General features: G+C 41.7%; 1 pseudogene; it reads right to left on the reverse strand.

Moving 5' to 3' along the window:
- Window positions 1-6,555: 6,555 nt before the first annotated feature.
- Window positions 6,556-6,876, reverse strand: LOC148094117 (COX assembly mitochondrial protein homolog pseudogene; annotated as a pseudogene).
- Between the last annotated feature and the right edge of the window lie 3,237 nt (window positions 6,877-10,113).

A 10,113-nucleotide genomic window follows, 5' to 3' on the forward strand; every position in this document is an offset into this window, starting at 1 on the left:
AGATGGACTTTTAGGTTGTTTCTATGTCTTGGTTGTTGAAAATAATGCTGCAATAAACACGGGGGTGCATCATTTTTGAATTAGCATTTTTGTTTTCTTCAGATAAATACCCAGAGGTATTGGCGACAATTTTTATGTACCCAGCCCTGAGCTTGTTTCCTGGTCTGTCAGGTAGGAATAATGCAGTAACAGAGGCTTGCCGTGACGATGGAAGGGCACAGTTTATGCCGAGTGCTTTGTTGGTAGCATCACTGGGTCGAGGTCTGGCCCTGCACATAGCTAGGCAGTGGGTCAGATGTACTTGGTCTGTTCTCCAATGCTCGTTTCATGCCTTCCCACCCCGGAGCAGGGACTGCGGGCATGTGGCCTTTCCCATGGTGTATCTGCACTACAGGACATTCAAGATTTCAAACAGAAAAAGCAAAAACCAAAACCAAGGGAGGGAACGGTGTTACCACAATTGGCAGAAGCGGCAGATGTTTTGAAGCAGACTTTTTGGTGGGGGGTGAAGAACACCATTTAAAAAAAAATTACACCTTGTTGGGGGCCATGTGTTGTGACAAGAGGAAACGAGCCTGTGTTTGAGAGTGTAAGCAAGGGTGTGAAGCACTCCTGAACTTCATCATTAGGACCTCTCCTCCCCTTGGTCTCCCAGTCTTTCTGCAGTGTGCTTTGGATGAATCGATTCTGTGGTTGTGTGGGGCTCATTTTATTGCGATGTGCTCACTATAGCTTCTCATCCAGTCTTCTATCAGTATTTAGAACGAATGCAAATGTATATTTACCAATATCTTAACGTGCTTTTCTACACCCACCAGTATGTTTGTACAGCTGAAATGTTAACACGAACATCACGCGATGCCCTCGGGAGACTGGTCTCACTCCAGCTGCCTCGCCTTGTGACGGGGGAGGGGGGCCTTGCGCTGTGGGCCTTTTTACTTCCAGCCCCTGCTGGCTTCGTCCCCTTGGCTGGCCCGCGCCGGTGCAGCAGCCCTGGTACCGTCCCCCTTCCTCTCTGTGCACCCTCTTGCCACCCGTTCAAAGTCCTTGTAATAGGGAGGAGCTGCTTTAGATTTTCAGAGCGGTTTTTGGAGGCTGGGGCCGAGTGAACGCCCGGTAGCTACAATGCGATCACTGAACTGACCCGACGGCTGCACTCGCTCCAGGTGCCTCGGGAGCGCTCTAGGTTTTTGCGTTTAGTAGAGATACATGGAATCAAGACCAACCTTTGGTCAATAACATGGCAACCTCATGGAAAAACCCACACTGTTGTACCCAGGGAGAGCCCCGCTTCTCCTTTGCTCCCGCTGAGACTGTGCCATCTCCTAGGGTTTGCGCGCGCTCTGGCTGAGCCGGGTGAGCAAGGACACCGTGGGCACCTAAACCCAGGGACAGCCTGGGCAGCCCTCTGCTGCTCGGGGGCTGTCTCTTTCCTGATGGTGCATAAAGAGGAAGCCAGCCGATGCCTCCTTTAACTTCCCCTCTCTCCGCCCTGGGCTAGGCCGATGAGCCTCAGACGGCCACTTCGACACCGCCTCAACGTGGAGTCACCGATGCTCACTTGGACTCATCCCCCCCAACAGCGCTGCTCCTCCCTCCAAATTCCTTATCTTCCTTCTGAATTCCTGATCCAAACCAGATTTCTGAGGATCATCCAGGACCCCCCTCTTCCTCACCTCAACACCCAACGACTCACTAAATATTGATTGAACCTCCAGTCTCTCCAGACCCCCTCCTTCCCCATCCCCACGTTCCCTGCCCCCCTTTAAGCCATTACGTCTCTCACGCGGTGGCTGTGGTCCCGTCTGCCCTCCCCACCAAGCCTTGCCCTGAGCCAGGAGTCCTGCTCCAAACTCGACGCTTCTCAGAATGGAGGCCAAACTCCTACTTTTAGAAAGAATAACAGATTTTTACTAAACTTCTCTTGCACCTCTCTAGCTACATCTGCTGAGCTCTCAAAAGCAGCTGGAACACATCACTTTATTTCCCCAAATGTGGCATACTTTTTTTTTAACTTTCCGGGCCTTTTTGTGAGCTCGTTACCCACGCTTCTTTTACTGTGCTCTGTCTGTATAACTATTCTCACCTCAAGAGTCACTTCCTCTTTGAAGTCTTCCCTGATTGCTCAGGCAGAGTTGACTCCTCTCTCCTTCTGACTTCCAAAAAAAAATCATAGCATTAGTGGCACCACATGACACCTAGTTTTTAACAGGTGCTTGGAGACAAGGAGCTGATCACACCATTATATTTAAAATTTTTTTCATCATAGAACATTTTAAGCCTATTTCAAACATTTTTATGAGCTGTAGAATACATACGAAAGAGGGGTTAAACTGTAGATATGAAATTTAGAGAACGGTCACAGCAAAATCAAACATCAAACACCCATGCGTTTATTACCCAGGCCTTAGACATAGGATTTGCCCATCTTCAGAAATCCCCTGTGTGTCTCTCCCTGGTCTCATCTGCCTCTCCCACCCCCGTAAGTAACTGTTATTCTGAATTTCATGTTAATTATTAACATGTTCATTTTTAGTTCTAAAAAATGCCACCTAAGTAGGTATCCCTAGGCAATACATTGTTTGATTGGGTCTGTTTTGAACCTCATATAATTGGAATTGTTCTGTTGTATCCATTTATGACTTGCTGCTTTCTCCCATTATTGTGGTTATGAGATTTATTCTGTTGATATGTGTCGTCATGGTTCATTCATTTTTTCATGGTTGTATAAATTCCATTTTGTGAATATGCCATATTTTATTTACTGAAGCGATTGATGATGACTTGTTTCTAGGTTTTACAGTTATGAACAAGGCTCCTGTGAGCATTCTTGCCCATGTCTTCTGGCACAAGCAAGGTTGGCCTTAGGATACATACAGCTGCAAGCGGGGCATCTGGATAGAGTATATATGCCGGTTTACCTTTACCAGGCGTTACCAAACATTTGCCAAAGTAGGTGTGTCAGGGACTGTATCTTTTTGGTACCTAGGACAGCGCATGGCCAGACAGTTGCTCAATACATACCCGCTGAGTGAAGTAGGAAATAAAGTAGGTGTTTAGTCGCAGCCCTTGTCTAAGAATAGCTCTGGGAAGTAAAAGCAAAGCAAGTACCCTTTCCACCCCCAGAGTCAGCCAACAGAGGGGCCTGCTGACATAGGATAGCATGACGTGTTTTAATAATAATAAGTAGAAATAATGCAATTGTAGGGTCTTATACCGCTTTATTATTTAAAATTTTTTAAATTTTCAACTACAGTTGGCATTCAATATTATGTTAGTTCCAGGTGTACAGCATAGTGGTTAGACATTTATGTGACTTATGAAGTGATTCCCCCACTGAGCCTAGCACAGGGTTTGCCCATCTTCAGAAATCCCCTGTGTGCTTCTCCCTGGTCTCATCTGCCTCACCATACGTGGTTATTACAGTATTAACTGATTATATTCCCTATACTGTACTTTACATCCCTGTGACTATTTTGTGTCTTATACCATGTTAAAGAGGATTCTTAGAAGACCTGGTTGATATTATGACTGTAGCAGTCAGAGCCTTCAGAGGAAGGCTTCAGAGGAATATGCTTTTCAAATTAGTAACCTTCTCACAGATTGCTGAGGGGTAGGCGTTGGGTGCTAGCATACTTTGGAATGTGGGTCTTTCTTCATTGCATCTTTTGGAGCTTAGAGCATATAGTTATTTGATAGAGGAGAGATTAGTGCATCTGGAATGGGCATGAAAGACCACAGCATTACAGTGCTGCACAGAGGAAAACATAGGTGGACTTTCTGTGTCTGAAAACACTGCTAAGCCCTGTTACAATGCAGGTCATACATCTGAATAAAGCTTTAACTTAATCGTGCTCCTTGAGATATCTCTTTGTAAAACAATATCTTAGGGATCTCTTCTTTTATCCAAGCCTTACTTAATAAATTAGTTCTTTTTAAAAGAACCTTTTTATTTTAAAATAATTTTAGATTTACAGAAGAGTTGCAAAGATAGTATCTACAGGGAGTTCTGTGTACCATTCACTCAGTTTCTGCTGATGTTAACAGCATCTCACAGAACCGCGGCCCACGTATCAAAACTAAGGAAATAATGCTAGTGCAATACCGTTAACTAAATGACAGACTTTGTTTCTGATGTTACCAATTTTTCAGCTAATGTTCTTTTGCTATCTAGGATCTGATCTAGGATGCCACACACGTAGAGTTGTCACAGCTCTTTCGATCTGCGGCAGTTTCTCCTTGTTTTCCACGACCTTGGCCTTTTTGAAGAGTGCTGTGTAGGTATTTTGTAGGATGTTCCTCGATTTGGGTTTGTCTGACGTTTCTCATGATTAGACTGGGTTGTGGATATTTTGGGAAGAATAGCATAGAGGTGGAAGTGTGCTTATCTCACCATGTGAGGGGTACATGCTGTCAACGTGACATATCACCGGCCATGCTCACCTCGATCACTTGGTTAAGCTGGTATGTGCCAGGTTTCTCTACTGTAAAATCACCATTTTTTCCTCTCTGTACTCTGTGCATTAGATGTGAGTCACTGTGCTCAGCTCACTTTAAGGAGGGAAGTGCCGAGTATCAGAGAATTTGTGGGCATATATTAAAACCACAAATTAATTAATAAAAATATTTTGGCAGATACTTTGAGGCTATGCAAATATTCCTTTTCTGCACATTGGTTCTTTCATATTAAGCAGAAAAGAGAATATTCAGAACCCAGGGACAGAAATAATCAAAGGAAAGTGTTGACAACAAAAGTTCTCTTATTTGTTACTTAAGATAATAAGTAATAATCAACTAACATATTATTTGGGCCTTTCCCAAAAAGGTGTCCCTTGGTTTAAAAATTGAGTAGTTGAAACCAACATTATCGGAGGAGTGGACCAGAGAGAGGCTCATCCGTAACCACGCGCCATGGTGACAGTTTCCTTTTCTTATTTAATTGGCATCCATGACATCCATTCACAACTTTATTTTTCTATTTTGGGACACTAAGAGTAGGACTTTATTTTTTGATAGAAATAGTATTGAGCAAGCATCATAATTTCTCTAGAGAGAGAGCAAGAGGTAAACATTCCATTTTTCTGTGTTTTTCTCTTGTAATTTGTACAAGTTATTATTTGGGATTATTAAACACGGGTGACAATTTATCAAGCCTGTATTTTTTTTCTACATAAATACAATGTCCAAGAATACCCTCAACGGACAATGCCAACTTTTCTGCTGGTTTCCAGGCACAAAGGGACATTTCATGTTACTAGCGTGTGAATCTGTGCCAACTCGTAGCTTTACTGCTGAGAAAAAGTTCCACTAAAATAATCTCTTAGGATTTTCCCCTAAATTTCCTAGAAAATCAATATGTAAATTTTAGAAAGTTACCCTTCTTTTAAAAATTGTTGGGTTCACCCCAAACTAATACAACATAATATTGAATATAAATTGTAATAGAAAAAAATAACGGTGTATGTCCCCTGAAGGACAATTATAAGAATGTTCACAATAGACTTAAACTGAAAAACAAAATCTAAATGTCCATCAGCCAGAGAATGGATAAGTGCATTTCGGTTTATTCATGTAATGGAATAATAAAGGCTCCACTGAGCAGTCCAGAGCCGTGTTCGGTGACATGGATGTATCTCAGAGGCATAGGTTACATGAAAGAAGCTAGACACAAAAGAGTAATCAAGGAATCATATTCCATGATTCCTTTCTCTGAAGATCAATAAAAACAATAGGTGAAATTGAAAAAATATTGGGTTATATCATTTTATGTTATTTTATGTCTCAACCAGAGGTTCCTAAGATGGGGTGTCTGAATTCTTTATCAGTCTGAGTTTTTATTTGCTAGTTCCAGAAACGAACTCTGCTTCTTTTAAACCACACACACACACACGCACACAAAAGAATCTATTAGAAGGGTATTGGGTAGGATCTGAGAATAGGCTTGGCGCTGGGTACGCAGCCAGAAACTTCTTCCAGTTTGGCTAGAGAACCGGCCAATGCGAATACGGTGCTGCTGACACTCCAGCCGGATGGGTCCTGTGTAATGACTTTGGACCACTCTTGGGTCTCCAGCCTCTGACTCTGGGCCTGGGCGGGTGTTAGTAGCAAGGCTTGGCCGCTGCTCGGGAGGCTGGGGGAGCGCGGGCTTCCTCGCGCGTGGAGAAGCCCACTCACCAGGTGAGAGTCCCCGAGCGCCCCGAGGGCCTCACCCGGCAGCCAACATAAGTAACATTCACTACAGATTCGCATGGATGGCGGCCCTTCGGCGGTAAACTTCATATGTTTCTCAAGTCTATCATTTTTAAAAAAGAACCACTGCTTTAAATACTCTATAATAAACATGTATTATTTCATAATAATACCTGTATGAGAAAACCATAACAAACTTATTTTCTTAACCTACATGTTGACTTTCTTTTTTAAAAAAATCTTTATTTCAGAGAAAATGAATATTTTCATAATTTAGGACAAAGCAAACACACTTCCTTGAGTCCATTATTTTGGGTAATTGTGATTTCCATGAATAGTGTTACTAAGTATCATTTGAATATTTGCCTACATGCTTGTTGGAAGCTTCTGTAGCCTTCTCTTGGTAAGAATTCCAGTTTTTCTGAATTCTTCCCTTTCCTTCAGTTATTCCACTTTGCATTCTTCATAAAAGGCAGGATCAGTATAGTAAGCGGTTAGATGTTCTTTTAATGCAGAATTTTCTTTCTGGCATTTTACTACCATAAGGATTCCATACTCCTTGCAACAGTTGGTAAAATCTTGAACTTGTTCAGAACATCTCTCTCGGGCCTTTTGTCTCATTATTTTAGGGATCAAAACATCTTTTTCAACATGTCTGAGATGCTGCTGTGCCGGGTCGAGCGCCATCTCGGCGACAGAGGAAGGCGGCCGCGTGGCCACTCCCGGGCAGGGGGCCTTGACTTTCTTTACATAGTTACTGTTATTGCTCTTTCAGTTTTCTTCTTTGAGGATAGTCTGGATATCTTTCTGGCTTCTCTGGTATTTGTTTGAGATTTTTAAAAAGTAATCATTTCCTTTAAAAATCTGGTATCCTAAGTTTATTCTTCTTTTTCATTTAGAAATGTACTTCTGGTTTGAAAAAAATGGTGATCGAATGTAAGCATTTATCTCTGAAATGTTAGAAGGACGTAGACTCACAGTAACAAGGAGACTAGGAGTGGAGATAGTAATAATAACATTTTGGAAACTGGAAAGCAGGAGGGTGAGTGGACAATTGACTTAGTAGATCTGAGAACTCTGAGTCCTAGGTCAACACGGGGAAAACCATTACTCAGCGGTCCACACACATTTATGCAGCACCCACCATGTGCCAAATGCTTTCTTGGCTCCTTGGATTCATCAGTGGACAAAGTCAAAGACCACTGTTCTAGTGAAGTTACCATTCTGGCAGGAAAATCCAATAAATCAACCAGGTCTGCACCTGAAAAACCTCGAGTGAGCTCAAGAATTGGGGTTACCAGATATCTTTCGAAATGGCAGTGGATGTGGGACGGAAACATGAGGGTTAGTCCAAAGTTCATTTGAGAAGCAATTATTCCAGCATTGTTCACTAGAACTTTCTGCATTGATGGAGGGAGACAGTGTGTATCTGTGCTGTCCAGTGCAACAGCCACTAGTCATATAGGGTGGGGCAAACGTAGGTTTACAGTTGTTCATGTGGAAAATAATACAAAAATAAATAATGATAAAGAAACTCTGTGTTTCACGTGCTCACAACTGTAAGCCTACTACTACCCCATCCTGTGTGCAGTTGTTCTGCACTTGAAATATGGCTAGTGCCACTGAGAAACTAAATTTTAAATTTTACTTAATTTAAGCTAATTTAAATTTACATGGCTTCAGTGGCTAGTGGCTACTGTATTGGACAGCGCAGAGTAAAATTCTGTTTCCTCCCCAACCTGTAACCACTGGATGGTGCCCCTCTCCCAATGCAACAGAAAGTTTTGCATTTATTCTGTGGACTAAGGGACATTGTGTACGTAAGAGGGAAGGGTGGAGGGGGTCAATGGGGGAAAAGGGGGACATCTGTAATACTTTCAACAATACAGATAAATTTTTTAAAAAGAGGAAAGGGATACCATACCAAAAGGGGGATCACCTGAATTTGAAAACTTGATTTTTCCCCCCTCCCACTTGATTCCCCAAATGCTGGCAGCCAGCTTCTACCTGGTATGAGAATAGCAATTTAGTATCTGATCAATCTGTGTAGTCCAAGAAAAAAGACCTAAATTTGTTAGCATTGGGGATTTCCCAATGAAACAACCCAGCCAGGTCATCTAGGGTAAAACCCAGAGATGACAGCTCAGCCCATGTACTCAGAGCCCCCATTGACTTTTTAGTGCCGTCATCATAAATGTGAGCAGACAGCCGAGACTCACCAGACATCTGAGGATGTCTTCCCTCTAAAATGAAAGGCAGACAATTCAAGAAATGAAAAAAAAAAACCAAATTTGAGGAAATAGAGACAATTCAGGGAGAAGAAAAATGAAAAAAGTCAGATAGGAGATAATTTTGCATTCCCTAAACAAGAATGCTATAATAAATGAATGATCAGAAGAATAAAAACTAGAGAGTGCTTGGAAAAAATGATGCCACAAACCACAAGCTCAATATAAGGTTTGGAAAACAAGGATGCAAATTTCTTCTAGAAACTCGAATAAGAAAGCCAGAAAGTATAAAATAGAAGAAAAGAGATAAGAAAATTAGATCTGACTAGGAGGTCTAACATCCGAATAATAGAAATTCCTGAAATTTAAAGTTGAGTGAATGAAAATGAGGCAATTATCAGATAAATAATTCAAGAACATTTTCTAGACCTGAAGGACATGAGGTTTCAGAATGAAAAGAACCAAGTGCCCAGCAGAATGGCTGAAAATAGACCCGTACCAGGGTACATCCTGATGATCTGTCTGAGCACTTGGGACAAAAAGAGCCTAAAAGCTTCCAGAGAGCAGCAGGAAGGTTATATACAAGGAATCAGGAATCAGAATCACTTGGGACTTCGCATGTGCTCTCCAGTCTAGAATTCTCTACTCAGCCAAAATATCGGTGAAGTATAGGGTTGAAAAAATGCTTTTCAGACATGTCATGCCTCAAACATTTTACTTCCCCTGCATCTTTTTCTAATAGAGCAACTAGAGAAAGAAATGTTCTGTCAAAACAAATGAGCAAACAAATGATGTTGAAGATACAGATTCTGAGAGAAAGAGAATTTAACACTAGAGGCAGGTGAAGAGAATTTTCAGGATGATGGTGGAGGGAGATTCCCAGGTGAATCTGCAACAGACTGAAAGAGCAGCCAGAAGCTTGGAAAAGGTTAGACGGTTCAGGAAGAGAGAATTTCAAAAGAGAAAATGGATAGTGTTTGCACATGTTGAAAGAAAAACTAGATAAGGGGGGAGGTGGGAGTGTCTGAAGGTAAAGTAATGAGGGTTCATAAAAAACTAAGCAAATAAAAAAAGAGCTAAGTGCTATGGAGAATAAGTTGTACACGAAAGAAAAAGTAATTATGCTTTAGGGCCCAGCAGTGGAATAGCACTCACATAATCATCATAATATAAAACTGAGTAATAATTGAACCAAAATTACCTTAAAAACATGCTGGGGACACAGAGGACTGGGACATATGTCCGTGAATGGTATGTGTGTGTGTTGGGTGGTTAGGACAGATAGAAAGCAGAAGACCTGTTTTCAATAGGGGAGGTCAGTGAGTAATGCCTAACACTAGAAACTCAAAAGGAAAAGGTGTATAATTACTATGAGAGAGATAGGGGTAAATATCAGAACAAATAGTGAAAGTGCTTCACTGGAGTGGAGAGGAGCTTGGGGAAGAACGGCCGTTTTCCATGATAACTAGCCCTGTGGAGCTATTTGCCTTGTAAAACCCTTTGTACATAAAACTTCAACTAAGGTAAAAACAACAACTAAAGAACATTAGACATGAGGTGTCTTCAGCTGGGATGACAAACTTTCTCAGCTTCTGAAAGGTGTTTGAGGAAAGATTAAAAATGATTTTAGGAGTCAAATTCTTCACCGTTCCAAGGTTATAGAAGGAAACTTCTTTGTTGCTGCAAATATCTGAAA

Source organism: Miniopterus natalensis, chromosome 1, assembly GCF_054644295.1.
Source record: "Miniopterus natalensis isolate mMinNat1 chromosome 1, mMinNat1.hap1, whole genome shotgun sequence".
Lineage (NCBI taxonomy): Eukaryota > Metazoa > Chordata > Mammalia > Chiroptera > Miniopteridae > Miniopterus > Miniopterus natalensis.